Consider the following 25,345-nt stretch of genomic DNA (forward strand, 5'->3'; position numbering starts at 1 on the left):
ATGTCATTTAGAAATATCTTATGCCATTGTCATTTTGTTTTGTTGGTGGTTTCCTTTACTGTGCAAAAGCTTTTTATTTTGATGTAGTCTCAATAGTTTATTTTTGCTTTTGTTTTCCTTGTCTGAAAGGACATATCTAGAAAGATGTTTCTATGGCCAATGGGAGAAAAGAAAAAAAAAAAACAAAAAACTACTGTTTGTTTTCTTCTAGGAGTTTTATTTATGGTTCAATGTCACATTTAGGTCTTTAATTCATTTTGAGTTTATTTTTGTATATGGTGTAAGAAAGTGGTCCAGTTTCATTCTTTTGCATGTAACTGTACAGGATTCCCAGTGCCATTTGCTGAGGAGACTGTCTTTTCCCATTGTATATTTTCAAATTCTTTTCAATAGATTAATTGTCCATATAAGTGTGGGTTTATTTCTGGGATCTCTATTTTGTTCTATTGATCTGTGTGCCTGTTTTTATGTCAGTGCCATACTGTTTTGATTATTATAGTTTTGTAGTATAACTTGAAATCTGGAATTGTGATACCTGCAGTTTTGTTCTTCTTCCTCAAGATTGCTTTGGCTTTTGGGGACTTTTGTGGTTTCATACAAATTTTAGTGTTATTTGTTGTAGTTTTTGAAAAATACTGCTGGTATTTTGAGAGGGATTGCATTAAATCTGTAGATTGTATGAACATTTTGACAATATTGGTTCTACCAATCTATGTGCCCAATATTCTTCCAGTTGCTTATGTCTTTTTCAGTTTCATTCATCAATGTTTTATTATTTTTGGAGTACAGATCTTTTTTTTTTTCTTCATTAGGTCTTCTTCATTAAGTCAGCGGTGCCTGGATGGCTCAGTCGGTTAAGCGTCTGACTTCAGTTCAGGTCATGATCTCATGATTTGTGGGTTCGGCCCCCTATCAAACTCTGTGCTGACAGCTAGCTCAGAGTCTGGAACCTGCTTCAGATTCTGTGTCTCCCTCTCTCTCTGACCCTATCCTGCTCATGCTGTCTCTCTCTCTTTCCCAGAAATACATAAAACATTAAAAAAAATTTTTTAAGTGTAAACTCCCCCCACCCCCACCACACACACACATACAAACACACACACACACACACACACACACACACAGGGATACATATCAGAAATTATGAAACCACATTACTAGTATAATAGGGTTGAACAAATTACATATATCAAAGTCAAGTTTCTCAATCTCAGAGTGCCAATTTGAAAATTAGGTAAAAGTTTCCACATAAAAATGTAGGTAGGCTAAAATGAACTCTTCTATGCAATTATAATTGTAGGTATCAGTATAAGCTCATTTTGATATGTATGTGTATTTTTTTCAGATAGAAACTAAAAATATCTATCATCTGTCTATATCATCTTTCTCTCATAACAAAAAGCACATCAAGTATCTATATGCACACCAGATTTCTATATGCCATTCTTTAATAAAAGGAGTCAGACTCCTTGGAGAAATGACTGATTCTAGAACTCCAGGAGAGAAAATACAAAATTAGTCTGGAGCATCTTATTATGCCAGAAATTGAGAAAATGCTTAAAAACAAAACAATAGAGGAATGACAGAGGGACATAGGAGCCAATCTGAAAGAACACCCCATAATCAAATCTGGAATAATCTGAGGAAATAGTAGCAGTAGTAGTAGGAGTAGTAATAGTGTTAGTAGTAGTATTAGTAATAGTAGTAGTAGTAGTAGTAATGGATTATTACTCAAGTATTAAAACAACACTCCATGCATCCATATTGACACAAATGATTGCCAAAACTTAAAAGTGAGGAAAAAGGGATGCATCATTCCTACTCAAGAATTTCAAATGATAGACTCCTCTTCTAGGAGGTAGACCTTAATTCTCTTCCCCTTGAGTATGAACTAAACTTAGTAATTCTCTTCCAAAGGATAGAATAGAAAATGGAAAAAAATGGTAACTTTAAATTGGAGAAAATTGTCAGATTTTCAATCAATATTAATATCACCAATGTTTTTATCATATAATATTCATTTCTTCTCAGATATTCTTTATCTGTATGATATTCCAAAACTTAATAACCCCAGTATAGTCATGAAAAAGCATCAAACAAATGCAAATTGAATTTTTTCAATTTTCAATTTTCAATTTAAAGTAAAAAATTACTTTTTAAAAAATTTCTGACCAAATCTCTTTAAAAGTGTCAAGGGCATGAAAAACAAGAAAATACTTAAAAATTGTCACAAAAAGGAATAGACTAAGAAGACATAATGAATAAATTCAATGTTGTATCCTGGATTGTATCTTTGAACAGAAAAAAATGATCTTAATAGAAAAAGTGGTAAAATCAGAATAAATGTTTAGTTTAGTTAATAGTGTTATACTAATATCAATTTATACTTTTGATAAGCATACCATGATTATATAATATATTAATAGTATAGTCAAGTTGAAGATCATATTATAACTCTGACCTGTCTTTGAAATTTTCTATAAATCTAAATTATTCCAAAATAAAAGTATGTTAAAAAAAACCTTGACACATAAATAGGACAATAAACTTACAATATATTCCTTCTGTTGTGATGCAGTAACACACATCACAACCTACACAATAGTCTACCAAAAAGTCTTATTTCACACATAAGAGAACAATAACAATGACCTCTAATAATAAAGTAAAGTTACACTTGACACATTCTTCTAGATGACAGTTACAGGTTAAAAAAAAATAAAAGCCAATACCATGAACAATGCTATTGAATTTAAAGAAGGTGGGGGGTAATTTGTTTCCTAGTGTTGCTCGGACAAATTACCGTAAGTGGTTTAAAACAATGCAATTTGTCTTCTCCCAGTTATGTAGGCCAGAAGTCCAAAATCAAGGTGTCATCAGAGCCCTGCTTCCTTTGTAGGCTCTAGGGGAGAACCCTTCCTTGCCACCTATAGCATCTGCTGCTGGTTCCAGCTCATTTATTGTGGTAGAATCACTCCAGGCTTTGTCCCTGTCTTCACATAGCCTTCTACTGCATGTCTCTTCATCTCTGATGAGAATCTAGGATTTAGGGCCCACCTGGATAATTCAAGATTATCTCTTCTCTAAATCCTTAATTTAATTACATTTGAAAAGACTCTTCTTTTCCCCAAATAAGGTCATATTCTTAGGTTCTGGGACATAGCACATCTTTTTGGAGCCACCACTTATCCTATTACTGGGGGAAACTAAAGACATTACATACTTAGGAGACATGGAAATTAAAAGCCCTGAGTTGGATTACAGAGGAAAAAACTTAAAGTGACACTAATGGAACAGTAGGAAACATTTTATATGGATTGTACCTATTATTATTTATTTTACTAATATTATATTTATTGGATATGATGATGATATATTCATTATATGGATGAATGCATTGGTTCTTAATGGTAACATTCAGATATATTTGAATTTGAAATGATGATTGCAACTTACTTTCAAATAGCAAAGAATTATTATCGAGGGGAGTGTGTGTGTCAAACAAAGGTGTAAGTAACGAGAGAGAATAATGAGTGAATATGGTAAAATGTTAACAATTTGGTAAATCTAATTAAAGAATTTAATCACTTTTATTTTATTCTTCTTCCAATTTTTGTAGATTAAAATTATTTTTAAATGAGGCATTAACAAAACAAAACAATAATACATTGGTGATTTTCTATGTGTTTTTTATCTTAGGGAAGAGAACTGTATGTAACTCAAGATTTAGAGGCAAATACTTCTTCCTCCACCATTAAAGCTTATGTAGTTAACACTACATGTAGTTAAAAGTTGACACTTTTGCCCTGTAAAATATATATTGTTTAAAATGATGTGAGATACATTTTTATTAAGCAAATAGTATTTTGATGGTGACTGACGTATTATGTGGGAAGATTTACAAAAGAATTTTAAGTGCAAAATATGAAGATTTATGTATTCACAGATGATCATGAACAGGATATAGAACTTATCAAAAAATGTTCACCTCCTTCTAGTTTTGCCAATGATATATGACTTATTCATCTAAAATATTTTAGAATACAACAGATTACTAAATAAGGCTCATTTCCCAAAGTAGAAAAATAAATGGTTCCAGAGAAGCCCTGGATATATAGATCAGTGCTATTCACTCCTTAGATGTTTATAGCTGTTGTCTTGTTTATTGGATGCTAAGCTACTAATGTAGTGAACAGTTAGAGTATTGTTATTTATGTCATTTGACTGTGTCACTTTTTCACATTCAAGGAATTTGCTGAATATTATTTCAATGCATGACTGCAGGTGCACTGACATGGGAATAAAAAGCAGTTATTGCTAACTGAAGCAGTGAATATGTTGTGTGTGTGTGTGTGTGTGTGTGTGTCCGTATGTGTCTGGGTGTGAAAGCATGGGTATGCTATGGAATTTCTGGAACAATTTGGTTTTGATTTGTGAAGGTCACTAGTGAGTATATAGATCAAAAATTTGACTTGTTTTCGATAAGGGTCTTGATTAGTCAGTCAATAGTAAAGTACATTTCAGAGTACAATTCTAAAGGGCTTGGAAACACTTCTTTTGGTAGTGTGAGTCAGAAACATACAATCCAAACCACAGAACAATTTTTTAAGTATGCTAACATCTACTTTATGAAAGAGTATAGAGAATTATGAATTATTTTTATTTCACAATATACCTGACTAGTAATGACAAGTTATGGTTTTTTTCTATTAAAGGGATTAATATTATGTTCCTTGCTGTGCTATAGCTCTTTATTGAGTCTAATAAAAATAAGTAAACTGAAATTCTTTAATGTTATCCAATTAACAAGTACACTAGAGTGTACATAGCCAAATTAATGTTATCTAAGACACTAGAGAATTTATACATGTCACTTACTCATTTTTTCCTCTATTCATATCAATGTGATAGAACATGGTGATGCAGGGCACACATCCCCCTTAGGAGAAGGACTTTTTGCTCCTGCTGCTGGGAGAGCCATCTGCAGATTTCTTTCAGCTACTTCCCATGCAGGGATTGTCTCAGCTGCCTTCCCACCATAAAGGAAAAAACACTTTAGTTTTTGAGTTCTCGGTTGGGCTAGCCAAAGACTTAGCAGAGCTTGTTTTGCAGCTCGGCTTCAATCCTGATCCCCTACATTGCAAAACACACTGGTATTGGTTCCAAGGCACTTTTAATAAACATCTTATATGCTGAACTATGTTCCAGAGTCAGCTTGTTGGAGAACCTAAATGTACAACAGCCAGTTGTATTTTTTTACTAATCTGAAATAATGGAGTCTCTATACCCACAAAAGCTATTCCAGTGTTTTTAAATATGTTTTTAAATAAATGATTGGGCTATCAATTTTAATTTTAAAGTTGTCTTAAACCCTACATCATATTATTTTAAACTATCTCATATGTGGCAACAGTTTATTTTTTCAAGATAGGGAGTTTTATTCCAGAATCAGGCTTTGCAATGCCAGATTTGGTATCACTTCATACTGTAATCTCAGCATATCTAGGCAATGAGAGCTTTTGCACACAACCAAAAGGGAGTAACAGGACTAGAACTTACTTTTCCACTGAAAATGACCACAAAATAAAGGGGACAAAACATAAAATTAAGAATCAGTGGTTTTTAAGACATCAGACTTCAGACATTGAAAGACATATGGAGGACTTGGGAATACATTTAATTAAATATATAAAATAACTTTATGGAGACAAATTATTATTAAACTATTTTGTAAAAAGTAGCAAACTGATTCTAAAATTCATACAGCTATTCATACAGTTAGAATACCCAAAACAACTTTGAAAAAGAAGAATAAATTTAGAATGTTTATACTCTCTGACTTCCAGACTTATTATAAACCTATTCTAATCAAGACAATGTGGTAGTTGTATAAAAGTAGTCAAATAAATCAATGAAATAGAATAGCAAGCTACAATACACCCACACAGATATGAATAGCTGATTTTTGACCAAAGTACGAAAGCAATTTCAACAAATAGTGCTAAAACAATTGCATATCTATATGCCAAAAAATAAAAAAATAAACTGTAAACCTCTCACACTATATGCTGACATTAACTAAAAATAGGTTTTAAACTAAATGTAAGAGTTATACTGTAAGATTTCTAGAAGAAAATACTGGAATAAATTTTTGTTACCTTTGTGTAGGCAAATATCTAAGATACAGCACAAGTACACTCCATAAAGGACACACTGATAAATTGAACTTTATCAACATTAAAATTTTCTGCTATTCCAAAGACCCTGGTAGGAGAAGGAAAACACAAGTCATAGACTGGGAGGAAATATTTGAAAACTCACTATATGTAAAACACTTGTATTCAGAAATTTAAATAACTATAGAAACTTAATATGAAGAAAACAAAACAACCCAATAAAAAATGGGCAATAGATTTTTAAAAATTCATTTGTTGTGAAAAGAGAGTTCCTTGAGTCAACCCAGTGCTATATAGAACACCATGACAGGGGATAAGGCATTCTTTAAGTACACAGTTAATAATTTTGCAGAAGCACTGCATGCAGGGCAAGCAAACTCTTATCCAGAGTGTCTATTGCAGGAAGGACAAAATGCTGACCCTTCCATGATAGAATCAGTATAACATAACCAACCTGCCACAAGATTACTAGCTGCTCACTCCAAACAATAGGATCATATTGGAGGCTCGGGGTAGGTCTCTGCTGTTAACAGATTGGGCATTTGTTAATGACTGTAGCCAAGTCAGGCTTGGTGACCAGAAGTCCATGTTGTTGACCCCATGCATAACCTCAATTCCTGCCACCATGGCCACTTTGTTCATGAACCTATTGGGCAATGACAGAAGAGAACACATCATTCTATCCACTTGATTATTAAAATCCTCCTCTGTTGAGTTGCCCTTTGGTGAGTAGTCACATGGAACACAAATATCTCCATGTTCTTGCCCATTCAGAGAACACTATCCATGTACTTCCCCAAATTTTCTTGTCCCCCAACTCTTTATTATATCGCCATCCATATACCTGACCATTCAGGCAAACCATTGGCCATAGCCCTTGAATTAGTATGTAACTGCATACCTGGCCATTTCTTTTTCAAGAAAAGTGCACTACTAAGTGAACTCTTGAAGTTCTTCCCACTAGGAATATTTCCCTTCACCACAGTCCTTGAAGGATATCCTTGAGAAGGGGCTATGGCGTAGCTATCCACTTTTGGTTAATGCCTGCATATTCTGTAGAACCATCTGCAAACCAGGCCCACATTCTTCTGTCAGATAATTAGAAGGGACGCCCCCATGAGACTGTAGGTGCAGGTTTGGAGAGTGAAGCTAATGTACCAAAAGTGGAGACCTTGGGCATTTGGGCTACTTTTACATGTAACTCATTGTGCCTTCAGGACCTGTTTGAGTATAATCACAAATTTACAATTATATTTGATGACGGAGTACTGTTGTGTACACTCAACTTTTTGGATTGGTGAGTCAGGCAACACCCAGTTCATGATAGATAGATCAGGTTGCTTGACAACTTGGTGATCTCTGGTTGAGTATTCACTCTCTACTAATGTCTAGTTGTAGGCGATGAACTGTTTCTCAAAAGGAGACAAGTTATCTGCAAGATGGAAGGGCTTTACTCCAAAATCCAAAGGGTTCTACCATAGGCTCTTCAGACTGCCCTAAAGTGGAAGAATTAAAAAGTAGAATAAAAAGAGAAAATAACCCCAAAGAAATAAATATTTCTGTTTCTTCCAGCCTTTTATTCATGCTTATTTTGATCTGCTTATATTGTTATTCTTATTTTTCAGCTTTATTGAGGTATAATTAACAAATAATTTTGTGCATATATCTAGGCGTGCAACATGATGATGATCTGATATAGGTATACTTTGTGAAATGATCACCACAGTCAGGTTGATTATTACATCCATCTCTTGAGGGGTGTGTGTGTGTGTGTGTGTGTGTGTGTGTGTGTGTTGAAAATGTTTAAGGTTTTCTCTCAACAAATTTAAAGTACACAAAACTAATATGAACTATCATTATCATGGTGTACATTAGGTCCCAGAGCTTATTCATCTTATAACTGAAGGCTTATATCCTCTGACTAGCATCTCTCTATCACCCAGAGTCCCTACTAACCACTTTACTACTCTGTTTCTATGAGGTCAATATTTTTTTAGAATCCACATATAAATGAGATCATACAGTACCTGTCTTTCTCTATCTGGCTAATTTAATTAAGCATAATGCCCTCTAGATTAGTCTGTATTCTTGCAAATGGCAGGATTCCCGTGTTGATCATTATAGCTTTGAAATATAGTTTGAAATCAGGAGGTATAATGCTTCCAGCTTTTTCTCTTTTCTCAAGATTATTTTGTCTATTTGAGGTCTCTTTTGATATCATATATCTTTTAGCATCATATTTTATATTCCTTTGAAAAATGCCATGGAATTGTGATAGGGATTGCATTGAATCTGTAGGTTAAATTAGGCAATATATTGCATTGAATTTGCAGATTGCTTTAGGTAATACATATATTTTAACAATATTATTTTTTCCAATCCATGAACATAGGATCTTTTCACTTATTAGTGTCTGCCTCAATTTCTTTCATTAAAGTCTTATAGGTTTCACTGTAAAGGTGACTCACCGTCTTGGTTACATTTATTCCAAAATATTCTGTTGTTGCTGAGGTCCTTGAAAATGGAATTGCAGTTTTTCTTTCTCTTTCTGATACTTTGTTGTTAATAGAAATGAAGTTTTTGCATAATGATTTTGCTTCCTGAGAGTTTACTGAAGTTCTTTATTGATTCCAATGCATTTTGGGCAGAGTCTTTAAGGTCTTCTATGTATAAAATCATGTCATCAACAGAGACAATTTTACTTTTCCCTTTCTGATTTAGATACATTTTATTTCTTTTTCTTGCCTATTCTTCTTCTGGACTTCAGTAGTATGTTGACAGATCCACATGCAAGGCATACCAGTACTTCCCGGTCTAGCTTCTGATGGAATTCATCACAGAATTGGTAGGATATGTGTCCCTTCAATGTCTTCAAGAGGCATAGCTGCTGTTCCCCTAGCTCCTGCTCCCTGCAGCAGTTATGCAGCACACCTTAGTGTTCTGGATGGGAAGAAAAGTAATTGGACCTCTTTGACAGCATCCTGTATGCACAGCTGGAGAAACCATGTGTTCAATTGCATGCGCTTATTCTCCACTGTGGGAGAAATTGCCAGCCACGCAAGTTTCTCTTTGCACTGAGTTTTGCTGCCTTGGGGAAGAGTGACACAGGTAAAATAAAATCATTATTTTACCCAGTTTGTGTGTCTCTGATTTTTCTTTTCTCCAAGGGTGTGTTGGGACTTCTCTACTGGACTGTCAGCTTCTGCAAAGGGATTCTCTTCCATAGATGATATTCAAAATTGTGTTCTTTTGGAGGGAAGACGGTGAAAAACTCTAATTTTGCCATTTTGTTGCTGTCACTTCCTGTTTACATTTTTAAGTCATGGTATTTATGAATCGCTGCGTACTACTTTCCATTTAGCTTTAAATTATTTTCTTCATTTTTTTAATCTTTATTTTTGAGAGAGAGAGAGAAAGAGAGAGAGAGCACGAGTGGGAAAGGAATAGAGAGAGAGTGAGATACAGGATTCGAAGCAGTTTCCAGGCTCGGACCTGTCAGCACAGAGCCTGACACGGTGCTTGAACTCACGAACCCGTGAGATCATGACCTGAGCAAAAGTCAGATGCTTAAGTGGCTGAGCCACCCTTTTTTATTCCAATTTTTAATAAATATGTCAATAGTAGCATATCACTCTTTATAAATGAATTTAAATATACTTACATTTTCACTCTTTTTGCCATCTAGATTGTTGCCATTTGTTTTTCTCTAAATTACATCCCTACAAAAATCATTAAAAGAGAAAAATGTCACCATATCAGCAACATTTTACCAAAATATATAGTTATCTTATCAGATGAGCACTACAAACTTAAAAACAGACAAAAAATCCTAAATTTGAAATGATTAGGTTGGGGCGCCTGGGTGGCTCAGTCACTTGGGCGTCGGACTTCGGCTCAGGTCATGATCTCACGGTTTGGTGGGTTCTGGCCCCTCATTGGGCTCTGTGCTGACAGCTAGCTCAGAGCCTGGCGTCTGTTTCAGATTCTGTATCTTCTTCTCTCTCTGACCCTTCCCTGCTCACTCTCTCTCTTTTTCTTTCTTTCTTTCTTTCTTTCTTTCTTTCTTTCTTTCTTTCTTTCTTTCTTTCTTTCTTTCTCTCTCTCTCTCTCTCTCTCTCTCTCTCTCTGAAATAAATAAAACATTAAAAAAAAAAAGAAAAAGAAGAAGAAACGATTAGGGGCATAGTATTCCATAGCTGTACTTCTTCCCCATTGACTTCTACTTGGTTATGAGTTACAACTTCATTCAGTTATGATCATTTCTTAGGATCTGACCTGACTTCATTTGCTTTTTATTTTTTTAATTTGAGCATAGTTGACACACAGTGTTAGGTTAATTTCACGTGTACAACCCAGTGATTCAAATTTTCTATATGCTATCTATGCTAGTCACCAGTATAACTACTATGTGTCACCGTACAACAGTTATAATATCATTGACTATATTCCCTATGCTGTCTTTTTATTCCCATGATGTATTCATTCCATAACTGAAAGCCTCCATCTCCACTCCCCTTCACACATTTTGCGCATCTCTTCACCCCCACCCCTTCCCTCTGGCAACCATCAGTTTGTTCTCTGTATTTATAAGACTGATGCTGCTTTTTGTTTGTTTATTAATTTATTTTGTTTATTAGACTTCACATATGAGTGAAATCACATGATACCATATCATTTGCTTTTGAGATGCTTAAAAGACAGTGAGGAAGAAATACCTCAGCAGAAAAAGTAAAAACAATTCTTAATGAGAAAAGTACCTAAATGATATAAATGTGGTCCACTGGTGAAAGGAAAGTTGAATGTTGAATAGCACTTTAGTATAGTTCTGAACTTATTTGAGGAAGATTTTTTGTTTGGTTGGTTTTGGTTTTGTTTTGTTTTACAGATGATCCCCATGTATGCTAGGAATAGAAGAAATGAAAATTGGATACTTTTAAAAGTAAAAGAGACTCACATTATAAGAAAGAGTTTATGATGTGACAATACTGAAAGCAATTACTGAGAATTTCTGTAGAACCAGGTATGGATTTTCTCAAGAATGGCAGTTTAGTTTCTCTTTTGAAAACAAAACAAACAAAACAAAGACAACAAAACAAAAATAACATTTTCTACCTTAATGATCATGGTCATGGCCGTCTTAATACCAAGAATTTTCAAAAAATTGGAGCATTATTTAAAATAGAAAAATTATACACTTTTAAAATATTTCTCCAATACTAGAATACTGTTGTAGGTATTTTTATAGCATCCAATCTACTGCATATACAGTATTTTTCAAACTATAAAATATTAGTCCAATGCTCTAAGAAGCTGTCCTTAAAATTTAAATAGACAGTGTTAGCATATATCTGTGATTGACTGGAATGCCATATCTTTAAGAAATATATATTTTATGACTATGGAATTCCAAAAAATATTTTAAATTTTGAGTTCCTGTTGAACTACAAATTATTTCCATGTTTGCTCCTAGTCATGTAAGCCTTCTTTAGCCCAGAAGAGAAACACTAGGAATGAAGAAATAACAGTTGATAGAGCCAATCTAAATAAAAGAATGGTAACTGACCTGGAGTTATATATCTATTTCAATCTATATCTATATCATATATATATAGATATATATTTTATATACCTATATAATAATAGATATATTATATCTAGATCTAGATCTATTTTCCTCATATCTAAGTCAATATGTGCTAAATCTTAGATGTAGTTTTCCATGTATGTGTCCCCATTATTATAACAGTAAATTGAGAAAGAAAATTATATTTAACCCATGAATAGATGAGGAATCAAAGTATAGGAAATAATAGATGAATCAAACAGTAAAACTTCTAAAAGATTTTAAGTTTCATTTATCCATAATAATTTACTCAGAGATATAGAAACCATCAATCAAATAGAATAGAATGGAATGGAACAATTTCCTTAAGGTTAACTGTAGAGCAATTCAGGGGCTAGTTCTACCTCCTTAGAAGCATCAGAAGACCTTCCTTGGATCAACAATGTACTTCTTTAGCAAATCCTCTTCTATAGTTTATAACCAACACATTTTATTTCTTATTATTGTGCCTCCTTTCCTTCTCAGTGAACAACCAGTTGTTGATTAGGTTTATACATTTTTTGGGGGGGATATTGGGTATTTAGCAGCTTCCTCAGAATAATCGTAGTAAAAGTTATCTTTGATCTCATCTAAGGTAGTCCTGTGTTAATATATATGACTTGTTTCTGTATGTATTCATTTCAATGATTTTTGAAGCTGTAGCCTAGCACCTTAATTGTAGTCTCACATGGATATTATGCTTGGGACCTGAGGCAACATATATCACAATATGTTAACTATTTATTGTCAAAATCATATGGGCATTAAAAAACCCAGCTGAGTAAGAAATCTTATAATTCAAACATGCGAAACCATACAAACATATATTCTAAATTAATAATCCATTAAACCAAAAACTTATTTTTGCATTTCTAATGAAACTGACATAAATTGATATAGTATTTGATGTGACATTATTTAGCTTACTGCTTTTTTTTTGTAATGTGCATTTCAATCAGTTGCTTAAAAGGTCATGTTTAATGTCACATTAGCACTTTCACAGAATGATTTATTTTTGTTTAGATTCAGTATGATCAGATAAAACTTTTTGGATGTTCATTCCAAATGGAACTAAAGTTCCATTTAAGATTTTAGCATAGTTTCATTAATGTGTCCATCTTTATAACATAGTCTTTTTTGGCTTTCATATGCAAATTAATAGAATAATAGATATGAGTATACTTCTAGATGTCATAACTACAGTGTACCTTGAACAACATAGGTTTGAACTGTGCAGATCCACACATACATGATTTTTTTATTCTTCCTTAAGTTTTTTTTTTATTTTTCTTTTTAAATTTAATGTTTATTTACTTTTGAAGGAGAGAGAGTGTGTGCAAGCATGAGCAGGGCAAGGGTAGAGAGAGGAAAATACAGAATCTGAAATAAGCTCCAGGCTCCAAGCTCTCAGCACAGAGTCCCATGCGGGGCTTGAACTCATGAACCATGAGATCATGACCTGAGCCAAAGTTGGGTGCCCAATTGACTGAGCCACCCAGGCACCCCAACATACATGATTTTTAAAGATAAATACAGTAGAGTAATATAACTGTATTTTCTCTTCCTATTGATTTTCTTAATAATGTTTGTTTTCTATATCTTACTTTATTGTAAGAATGTAATATATGATATATTAACATAAAAACATAATACATATGGCATACAAAATATGTGTTAATAAACTCGTCATGTTACCAGTAAGGCTTCCAGTCAAAAGTAGGATATTAGTAGTTCAGATTTTGGAGAGTCAGAAGTTATACACGGATTTTATACAGTATGGAGTGTCAGCACCCTGAGCTCCCTCATTATTCAAGGGTCAACTGTATATAATGATTCTAAACATGAAATGTTATTCATATACTTTTCTTTTAAAGTAGCTTAAAATTAAGAAAATCTATTGAGTCAAAGGATCTTTTGAAGTTTTTTGAAATCTAAGTAACTCTCATTTCTTGACTCACCTTCTCATCCTATTAGCCCATAAATAGCTTCTTTCAACTTATTACCTGACAGCCTTATTGAGTCTTACTGAGCATGACCATATACATAAAGCCAGTTGTCTTTGTACTGTGCCATTGAAAACAACAATCCAGGACATTAGTGAATAAGGAAAGCATATATTATGGCAATAGTCCTTTCTTCTTTTGACAGTCTGTATCATTTCTTCTTTTTCATTGATGCAAAAACACCAATCTGACATTGATGAATGCTGACCTCTGCTAAGGATCCATGTAATTCAAGCCCAGAAAGAAATCACAAATTCTCAAATACAATTTGTACTTCTCATCTCCTGGGCCATGACAATTAGTTCAGAGTACTTGTACTTAAGAAATAGTCTTTGATCGTTTCAGGGAGAAAAATATGTCCTGATCTTTTCAGATAGGAGAAATCTCTCTCTCTCTCTTCTCTTTCTCTTTTTTTTACTGACTGACATAAAAAAAAATAGAAACATGTAGGTACCAAAGGAGCTGGTATACTTTTGATTTCTCAGGAAGGATTAGCTTTAAGTTGAAGAAAATACAGTGAAATACAGAAAAGAGAAGAAATAAAACATCAAATTATGACGGTCAAAGATGTCTCTTTATGTTTTAGGCTAAGAATTCCTTGCTCAAAACTCACCAATGCATAACTGATTAAGTTCCCATTATCATAATAAAAATAAAAATACAATTAGGAAATTCTGCGAAATTTGTTTCTTACATTTTTTGCAAGTCTTACAAATTCTGTATCCACTATGTGTAATTTGGTGATGGAGTATGTATCTGTTTCCTGAATGGATAAGTTAGTAAATTAGTAGTGATTATTATTACTATTATTACTAATAATATTGGTAGTAGTAAATTATTTGATACCTAATAATATCATATTGCATTGACATTAATATTTTCACCTGAATTTATAAAATATAAAGAATGTATATTTCTCATTTTTTATATATATCCTCTACAGTACTTGTAGGAGAATTATACATATTGATAGAAGATGAAATATTATTGAATGTTTAGTGGATGATTATACTTATATTTTTTGTATAGAGATAAGAACATACTAATTATATTATGTATAATACATACTACCTTATAATGAAAACCACATAACTGTCAGACTAAATTTTACTTTCGTTTGTCATTTAATGTAGGAAAAAAAAACTGTGGTGATATGGAAAGAATTGTTATCCTTTACACACACACACACACACACACACACACACATACACACACACACATATTTCATCATCCAGGAGATATTATTTTCTATAAATTCAAAGATTTAAATCAATTTTAAAACATCAAGAATTTAGGGACATTAAACTGCATTTTAAAAATATTTTAGACTGTTTTAATGTTTTATTTATTTCTGAGAGAGAGAGAGAGAGAGAGTGAGCAGGGGAGGGCTAGATAGAGAGGGAGTCACAGAATCTGAATCAGGCTCCAGGCTCTGAGCTGGCTGTCAGCACAAATCCCGACATGGGGCTTGAGCCCACAATCTGTGAGATCATGACCTGAGCTGAAGTCAGATGCTTAACCGACTGAGCCACCCAGGCACCCCTGTTGCAATTGTTTCTATGCTATGAAGTATAGTTTCACAAATTGCAAATAGACATCTATCTCTTTTGTTCTTTTTTGATTTGGGGCAAAATATTATTACTACCTAGCACTAGTATGCATTTCTAAGACCATACTTTCATACTAGTAATTTTACCAGTTTCTCCATGCATATGCTATATTTTTATTCATCTTTTTAAAAAATTGTTTTTAATGTTTATTTATTTTTGAGAGACAGAGTGCTGGAGGGGGAGGGCCAGAGAGAGAGGGAGACAGAATCTGAAGCAGGCTTAAGGCTCTGAGTTGTCAGCTAGAGCCCAACATGGGGCTCGAACCCAGGATGTGTGAGATTATGACCTGAGCTTAAGCCTGGCACTTAACTGACTGAACCACCCAGGCACCCCATTATTAATTTATAACCAATCAATTTGCTTTGTTTGTTTTCCAAAGGAAGGTTTTCAGTTGAAAATCTGTATTACCTTTCCACTTAAATGACATAATGGCTGGGTATAAAAATTATGTATTATGTTTCATTATTTCCTATAATTGACTATTACCATGCTGAATTCTGAGGTTGTCTTATACTTTTCTCCTCGTGTTTTTTTTTTTTTTGTATATCTCTGGAAACTTTGTGATATTTAAAATTCAGTGATTAAGCAAGATGTCTATATCTGTATCTTTAGGTTCAGAGTTTCTTATTATAATGTGTATCCATTCAGCTTGTAAATCTTGCTCATTCATCTTCATCTGAACCACTATCTTCAAGCTTCTCTATACACACACTTATCTAGCTCAGTATTTTTTTTATTTCTCACTACTCTCCACATCATTTTATTACAGCCTCTGAAAATTGTCATGTAATTCCCATATCCATAAATTTACCCTGAAAGTTTCCTTCTCTCTTTCTTTTTCTCTCTTTCTTCAACTTTAACTTGTGTGTCGACCAGAGTTAATGTCTGTCTCAAAGCTCTAGTGATTTTTGTGCCCCAAATTCTAGGCTTTTCTTGGTTTGGAAGAGACCTAACTTGCTCCTTATTGAAATTTTCATTTTTTCTTCTTTTATTTTTAAAAATCCCACATCTAGAAGTTTGTTTCATCAGATGATGTCATTGTCTGTACCTCTTTACTACTTCCAGTTATTATATTCCAGGTAATTTCTACCTTTTTATTTGGTCACTGTATACCTCTATTCTTTTATACCTTTTATCCTTCTAACTGAATTGGAAATGAAACAAAATCCCCAGACTCTTAATTTCTTGATCTCCTAAACTTTCAGCATCTTTTTAGCAACAATCTTAACTACTTACTTCATAAAACTCTGTTTTCTAAGTTTATTTATTTATTTTGAGAAAGAGAGAGAGAAAGACAGGGTGAATGGGGAATGGACAGCAAAAGAGGGAGACAAGCTGACTCCTTGCATCCAGCACAGAGCTGAACATAGAAACTGAACTACTAAAACTACAAGACTGAGCTGAAATCAAGAGTTGGACACCTAATGAAATGAGCCACCCATGTGCCCCCACAGGAAGTCTTAGGGAATTCCAGAATCACCAGTTTAATCATTTAATCTTATTAGGAATTTCAAATTACTAACCTTATCATTTTCTACCTATTCATCATTTCATGCATGTCCTGTTTTCTTTCTTTATTAATTTTAGTTTCTGTGTTATACAAGATATTCAACTCTTGCTCACACCCTTAGTGTCATCATCTTTCCCTCTATATGCCAAAAACCCAACCTTGGTTAACCTCCAAATTATGCTTATTTAATGTTGAGGCTGTACATGTAGAAGTAGATGTCACAAGAGAAAGATCACACAATTGTCTTCATGTTTCATTAAAAACAACAACTTTAAAGGACCTGAATGTGAGGCAGGAAACCATCAAAACCCTAGAAGAGAAAGCAGGAAAGAAGCTCCTTGACCTGAACTGCAGCAATTTCTTACCTGACACATCCCAAAAGGCAAGGGAATCAAGAGCAAAAATGAACTACTGGGACCTCATCAAGATAAAAAGCTTCTGCACGGCAAAGGAAACAGTCAATAAAATTAATAGGCAACTGACTGAATGGGAAAAGACAGTTGCAAATGACATATCAGATAAAGGGCTAGTATACAAAATCTATAAGGAACTCACCAAACTCCACACCCAAAAAACAAACAACCCAGTGAAGAAATGGGCAGAAGAAATGAACAGACACTTCTCCAAAGAGGACATCCAGATGGCCAAAAGATACATGAAACAGTGCTCAGCATCCCTCATCATCAGGGAAATACAAATCAAAACTATGCTGAGATGCCACTTCACACCAGTCAGAGTGGCTAAAATGAACAAATCAGGAGACTCTAGATGCTGGCAAGGATGTGAAGAAATGGGCACCCTCCTACACTGTTGGTGGGAATGTAAACTGGTGCAGCCCCTCTGGAAAACACTATGGAGGCTCCTCAAAAATTTAATCATAGAACTCCCCTAGGACCCAGCAATAGCAATGCTAGGAATTTTCCCAAGGGATACAGGAGTGCTGATACATAGGACTACATGTACCCTAATGTTCATAGCAGCACTATCAACAATAGCCAAAACATGGAAAGAGCCTAAGTTTCCATCAACTGACGAATGGATCAAGAAGATGTGGTTTATCTATACAATGGAATACTACATGGCAATGAGAAAGAATGAAATCTGGCCATGTGTAGCAACAGGGATGGAACTAGAGGGTGTTATGGTGAGTGAAATAAGGCAGGTAGAGAAAGACAAATACCATGTGTTTCACATATAGGTGGATTAGGAGGAAGTTAACAGAGGACGAAGTGGGAGAAAAAGGGGAAAAATAATTGGGGAAGGGAGGGAGTCAAACCATGAGACTCTTGAATGCTGAGAACAAACTGAGGGATGAGGGAGGGTGGGGGAGAGGGGTAGGGGGGTGATGCACATGGAGGAGGGCACTTGTGGGGATGAACACTGGGTGTTATATAGAAACCAACTTAACAATAAACTGTAGGAAAAACTCTGAATATGGCGGAGAAGTAAGGAGCTCCATACTTGCACTCGTGCCCATACATCACACGGAATAGATCTGAAGCCACTGGAAACCTTACGAAACCTGAGAGATTGGGAGAAAAAGGATGCAGAATCCACTGAGAAAGCCTTCTAAAGTGAGTGTGAACTGGGGAAGATAAAATCGGGCCGGGATGGAGACTCCAGGGTTGGAGGCAATCCCCTCTGCGGGGAGTGAGAGGGGAAAAAGAGAGTCCAAAACAGAAAAACCTCCGCTCGGGGGAAAAACCTCCTCTCTGGGCATAGAAACACCCTGCGCGTCAAATACCTGCATGCCAGGTCCCCTCGCGCCAACGGGTCCTGGAGGGGCTGAGCGCACAGACTGCTCCTTTGTGCTGGCTCCTGGCGGGCTGGACTTCTAGAGTAGTGGCGCGCCTGCCGCCATTGTCCTCCTGGCAGGCTTGGGCCCCTGGAAGAGCCGCGCGGACACCGGGCATCCGTGCTCCTGGCTGGCTGGGGCTCCAGAGGGAAGGCAAAGAGCCAAAAACTGGGAAATTTGCCCGCGAGTTCGTGTTTCGGGTGACGAGCCATAGAGGGACCCGGTTTCCCTCACTCCAGCGGGCTCGGGCTCGGGCTCAGCGCACCCGGCAGGCAAGCCCCAGCCCATGGTCGCCAGCCCGACCCAGAGAAGGAAGCAGCAATTCTGACTCCACACCCAGAGCTCGGCAGGGGGCCTGGAATTGTCCCGAGGGGGTTGCCTGGGCAGCTGTGTCTAAGGCAATTTCAGCGGGGCGCACGGACTGGGATTTGGAGACTGGGACTGGCCTGGGTTGAAGAGTACAACCAACTTTGGCTGCGCCCCCAGCACGGGGAGTTTACACGCCCAAAAAAGCGAGGTGCAGCGCTTGGTTCAAGAAGGGACTGGAGCGCCATCACTCTCTTCCCCACAACGACCAGGGCAGAAATCACACCTGATGCATTGGATCACACCACACCCATCCCTGCTTGAGAGCTGCCCTCCTCCCTTTTTCTTTTTTTTTTTTTTTCTCTTTTCATTCTTTTTTCCCCAGAACACTGACCTGATTAACTCTGGTCGCCAGCTTGCTTAAACAATCACAACTAGTCCATTCTGTAGATGTAAATTCTACAACTACCGACATTTTCATCTCTTTCTCTCAGGAGTAATTAGACTATATAGTCTCTCTGGATAATTCCAGCATCCTTCTCTCACCTATCCAACCATATTCTACCCTTTAGCTTTTTGAAAAAATGGATTCTTAGCTCTTCTGCCTGTTCATTCTATCCAATTTTGCCTCATTCTCGCCCTGTCTTCTCTCTCTTTCTCTATGCTCTTCAACCAGCACTGCATACACACAGCTATTTAACTGTAGCTGGGAAATCCGGTTATATGCTTTAAACCAGTCTTTATCCATCGGTTTCCTTCTTTTTTCCTTTTCTTTTCTCCCTTTTGACCCTCTTATGTATGTTATACTCTCTATTATTTGCCCTCCCTCCTCCATCCTTACTCTTAACTTTTTCGTTTTCCCTCTCGGTTTGCATGTTAGTTGAATTAGTTTGTGCGTTTGTGTGTTCCTGCTCCCTGTGTGTTTGTCTGTCTGTATTCTTTTCCAGGGCTACCTCAAGAAACAAGCCAGAGTACACAAGGTGGAGAGTCCCAAATATCACTACGAATAGGAAAATAAAATAACCAAGGTCCCAACAAAAGAGACCAAGAGATACCATTCAAAAACACTCTCTGAAAGGATAGGCCCTGGACAGTCATAGAGTCTTCTTGGATACAGCAGCACTCATAGGTGCAGAGAGCATAACAGGTATTTAAAACTAACAAGAGCCAGAGAGGTAACTAAAATGATGAAACGAAAGACCTCTCCTCCAAAGAAACTCCAAGAAGAAAAGAAAACTAATGAACTGCTCAAAAACAGATATAAGCAGCATAACTGTACAAGATTTTAGAATATAATGGTAAAATTAATAGCTGGGCTTGAAAAAAGNTGGGAGGAGGGGATGGGCATGGAGGAGAACACTTGTGGGGATGAGCACTGAGTGTTATGTGGAAACTAATTTGACAATAAACTATTTGTAGAAAAAAAAAGAGACATAACTGTCAAAATCAAAAAAAAAAAAGAAAATTTCACTACATTAAAAATGTAGAGAAATGTTCAATGTTCATGAGTATGGGTATAAAGACAATACTGTTAATGCGTCAGCCCTTTCCAACTTGATCTTTAGATTTTGTGCCATCCCAATAAAAATCCCCAAAATTTATTTTGCAGATATTGACAAACTGATTATAAAGTTTATATAAGGTGGCAAAAGATCCAGAATATCCAAAACAATGTTTGAGGAGAAGAACAAAGTTGGAGTACTATTCCTATCTTACCTCAAGAATTATAATAAAGCAACAGTAAAAAAAAAAGACAGTGTGGTATTAGTGAAAATAATTTAAACATAGAGTGCAAAACTATAAAACTCATAGGAGATATCATTGGGGAAAATATAGATGATCTTGGGTATGGTGATGAATTTTTAGATACAACATCGAAGTCACAATCTGTGAAGAAATAATTGATAAGCTAGATTTCAGTAAAATAAAAATTTCTGCTCTGCAAAAGACAATGTCAAGAGACTGAGTAGATAAGCCACAGAATAGGAGAAAATATTTGTAAAAGACTTATCTGATAAAAGAATGTTATCCAAAATAAAGAAAGAACTCTTAAAACTCAAAAATAAGAAAACAACCCAGTTTAAAAATGGGCAATTACATTAACAGATCTCACCAGAGAAGATATACAAATGCCAAATAAGCATATGAAAAATCCTCTATATCGTATGTCATCAGAGAAATGCAAATTAAAACACTGAGATACTACATACATTTTATAATGGCCAAAATCCAGAACACTGGCAACACTAATGCTGCTGATATGTGGAGCTAAAGGAACTCTCATTTATTGCTGGTGGAAATGCAAAATGCTGCAGCCATTTTGGAAGAGTTTGGTGGTTTCTTCCCAAACTAAATATACTCTTAAACCATATGAGACAGCAGTTGCACTCCTTCGTGTTTACCCAAAGGAGCTGAAAAATTATGTCCAAAGAAAAATCTATGCATGCATGTGCATTCATAATTGTCAAAACTTGGAAACAAACAAGAATCCTTTGGTAGGTGACTGGATAAATAAAATGTGATACATCCAAACAATAGAATATTATTCAGTGCTAAAAAGAAATGAGTTATAAAACCATGAGAACAAATGAAGGAATCTTAGATACATATTACTAAGTGAAGTCAGTGTGAAAAGTCTCTATATAGTATGATTCCAACTATATGACATTCTAGAGAATGCAAAACTATGGAGACAATTAAAAGATCAGTGCTTCCATAGGGTTGTGGGAGAGGAAGTCAAATAGACCAAGCAGAGGATTTCTAGGAGGTAAAAATACCCTGTAATATACCATTATGATGGATTCATGTCATTCTCCATTTGTCCAAACCCATAAAATATACAGCACCCATAGTAAACCATAATTTAAACTATTTACTTTTTGTGATTATATTGTATCAATGCAGATTCATCAGCCATGCTGGGGGAAGATGTTTGTAGATAATGGGAGAGGCTATTTCTGTGTGGGGGCCAGGATATATGGGAAATCTCTGTAATTTCCCTGAATTGTACCACTAATCTTAGACTGCTATAAAAATTTCAATTAAAAAAATCATAGTATATTAACTTCTGAGTTTGCTTGCAAACCCTGGTCTGTGTCTCTTCAAAGGTAGTTCTCTTTTTACAACCACATGAGATTTTCAGTTTAAAAACTGTTATTTGAGGGCACCTGGGTGGCTCAGTCGGTTAAGCGTCCGACTTCACCTCAGGTCATGATCTCACCGTTCGTGGGTTCAAGCCCTGCGTCGGGCTCTATGCTAACAGCTAGCTCAGAGCCTGGAGCCTATATTGGATTCTGTGTGTGTGTGTCTCTCTCTCACCCTCCCCTGCTCACGCTCTCTCTCTCTCTCTCTCTCTCAGAAATAAATAAAACATTAAATTTTTAAATTAAAAAATAAAAAGTGTTATTTATTCATATTTTTAAAAGTGTGGAAGTGAAAGAAATTTTTCATCCTTTTTTATACTATTTCATCTATTTTTATTATTTCTAGGTCCAACTTTCAAATATATCATTATTTACTTCCAACATTTGAAGGTTAAAGCATTATTACCTCTAGTTATTTCCCCTAACATCTGCATTTCCTTTATAACTCACCTAACTTATTTTCTTTCTCTATGCATTAGGTTATAGTCATCTCTACCCATCTTAATCTTTAAGATGAAAATTACAATTTTCTACAAAGTTTTGTCCATATGTTAATATTCCTATTCTAAATGGACATCTCGGGTTGTTATTTGTTTATTTTATTCATGAAGTGTTTGTTTGTGTGTTTCTTTTTAGAGAGAGCATGAGCAGAGGAGAGAGGCAGAAGAGAGAGAGGGACAACCTTTAAGCAGGCTCCATGTTTAGTGCAGAGCTCAATGTGGGACTTGATCTCATGACCCTGGGATTGACCTGAATCAAAATCAAGAGTCAGACGCTCAGCGAACTGAGCCATCCAGACACCTCTGGAGTGCCTATTTATACATTAAATGCCACCTCTTTGAAGATAGGATGTCAACATTTCGGATAATTGATAGGAAAACAATCAGCTAATGGAAGAATTATTTTTGATATGATTTTTCATTAATGTTCAAAATATAATTATTTTAAGTGTCAGTGATTACCTCCTCCAAACACATGAAAAATATAAACATATTAGAAAAAATGTAACATATTACAGAAAACATATAGTATAAATATTAGAGTCTGCCTTGAATGGAAGTTATATTTCTGTATTTATAACATTGTCTAGTTCTAAGAATTAAAGAAGTATAATTAAAGAGTATTTATTGAAGGATAATACATAAAGTTAGCCTACGTTAGAAATGATAATATGCAGAAGGAGTTAATTGTTGAGATTTATTTCCCATGAAATTCTTGAAAATTTTAACAATAGCTACTTCTTATACAGATGTATGGTATTTCAAATTAAAGGTAGAAGTCAAACTTTTCCACAGTGGATATATCCAGTACTTAAATGAATTTCCTAGATAATAGACTAATTTTTGTTTTGTTTTGTTTTTTCAACCAGATGGTTTGTGTCATGTAGATACAAGCATAGAGATTAAATGCCTTATAAAGCCCATCAAATTCATTTAAATACTACACTGTGGTTATTAGATTTTGGCAACATTTTCTGTGTCAATATTTTGAAGCTCACAGTTTTTAAACAATGTCTATATCCTATTGTATGTTTAAATTTAAGAACCAAGAAATTGAATTTTCATGCTAAACTACAACTTTGTAGAAACATATATAAAAAAAGATTATTATGACATGAGCTTAGTAAGGCTACTATAGTAGTTGGATGATCCACCTTTCCCCTGCTCCATTTCCAAGTCCTAGTATTAAATGAAACAATGAAAAATAAGATGTTAATAAGATTGGGAAGGAATAGATCATCTGAGCTTCTGTTTTAGGTTTTTCTTGCTGTGATTGACCTACATCTATTCTTTTTTTGACAACACCCTGATATCCCAATCTTTTCTGTAGGTTCCTTTTTGGACAACAACTCTCAGAGGAGATCCTTTGTTTAAAAAGAGTCATTAAAATTCTGCCCTACCAGGGGCACCTGGGTGGCTCAGTCGGTTAAGTGTCAGACTTCGGCTTAGGTCATGATCTCACAGTCCATGGGTTCAAGCCCTGTGTCAGGCTCTGTGCGGACCACTCAGAGCTTCAGATTCTGTGTCTCCCTCTCTCTCTGCCCCTTCTCCAATCGCTCTCTGTCTCTCAAAATAAAATAAAGACATAAAAAAATGTGCTTTACCAAAACCCACATATACTCAAAGAGAAGGAATGATTGAGCCCATAATAGCCTTCTATACTGGGGCAAGAAACATAAAATTAGGAAATTTATGATAATACTTAAAACTTTATTTTCCTTTTATTTAATATATTGGTGATACAATGCTTAACTTAAAATAGGTGGTAAGTAACATCAGCAAAAGAGCAGCCTAGGAATCTCCAAGCACTTATTCTTCTATAGAACCATCAAAAAAGGAACCACAAGCTGTCTGAACTAAGACTCTGGGAGCTCTAGAAAACAATGTTTTGTAGCAAATGAAGCAAAGGACCAAACAAGAAAAATCATCTTCAACACAGTAGGAAATTTTTGTGGTTTTTTAATCACCCTTGACCCTCCCTGCTGCAGTGATAGTCTTACTCCTCTTCTTACTGAAGGAAGTAAAAGTATTTGTAAGTTGTCATATATGTCTCCTATAACTTATCTGGATGGTATCTGAAGGACTCACTTGCTAGTCTGTGTTGCAGAACCGGAAACACAGATGGAGAAAGCACCCAGCACTGTTGTGAAGTTACTCAAATGTCATCAACAGATGAATGGATTAACAAAATGTGGTATAAAATACAATGACATATTATTCAACCTTAAGGAATGAAATTCTAATACATATTACATCATGAATTAACTTTGAAAACAGGCTAAGTGAAATAAGATGCAAAAGAACAAATATTATATGCTATGGTTATATAAGGTATCTAGAATAGGCAAATTCATACATAAAGAAAGTCTAGAAGATGCTCCCAGTGGTTAGGAAGAGTTAATTTCTGCTAAGAATTAAAGAATAGGTTTTTTTTTTTTTGAAGATTACATCTTTATCTTAAAGAATTCTCAATTGAAAGATTTACTGCTCACATTTCAGCATTAACTGCATAATTCCAGAAAAATGATTAAAATTATATTTTCAAAATCCTCTAGGGGCGCCTGGGTGGCTTAGTCGGTTAAGCGTCCGGCTTTCGCTTAGGTCATGATCTCGCGGTTCGTGGGTTCGAGCCCCGCATCGGGCTCTGTGCTGACTGCCAGCTCAGAGCCTGGAGCCTATTTCAGAGTCTGTATCTCCCTC

The 25,345-nt window shown here is 35.3% G+C and overlaps 1 long non-coding RNA gene across 6 annotated transcripts in view; it reads right to left on the reverse strand.

Moving 5' to 3' along the window:
* The window catches only part of LOC144237847 (uncharacterized), a 321,279-nt gene that overhangs the window by 40,970 nt on the left and 254,964 nt on the right, over positions 1-25,345 (reverse strand). For all 6 annotated transcript variants that reach the window (XR_013336947.1, XR_013336945.1, XR_013336946.1 and 3 more), the window contains one exon: positions 9,838-9,895. This is a non-coding gene — a long non-coding RNA (uncharacterized LOC144237847). The remainder of the gene's footprint in view (positions 1-9,837; positions 9,896-25,345) is intronic.

The sequence above is a fragment of the Crocuta crocuta genome, unplaced genomic scaffold (assembly GCF_008692635.1).
Source record: "Crocuta crocuta isolate KB4526 unplaced genomic scaffold, BGI_CrCroc_1.0 scaffold1122, whole genome shotgun sequence".
In the NCBI taxonomy this organism is placed as follows: Eukaryota; Metazoa; Chordata; class Mammalia; order Carnivora; family Hyaenidae; genus Crocuta; species Crocuta crocuta.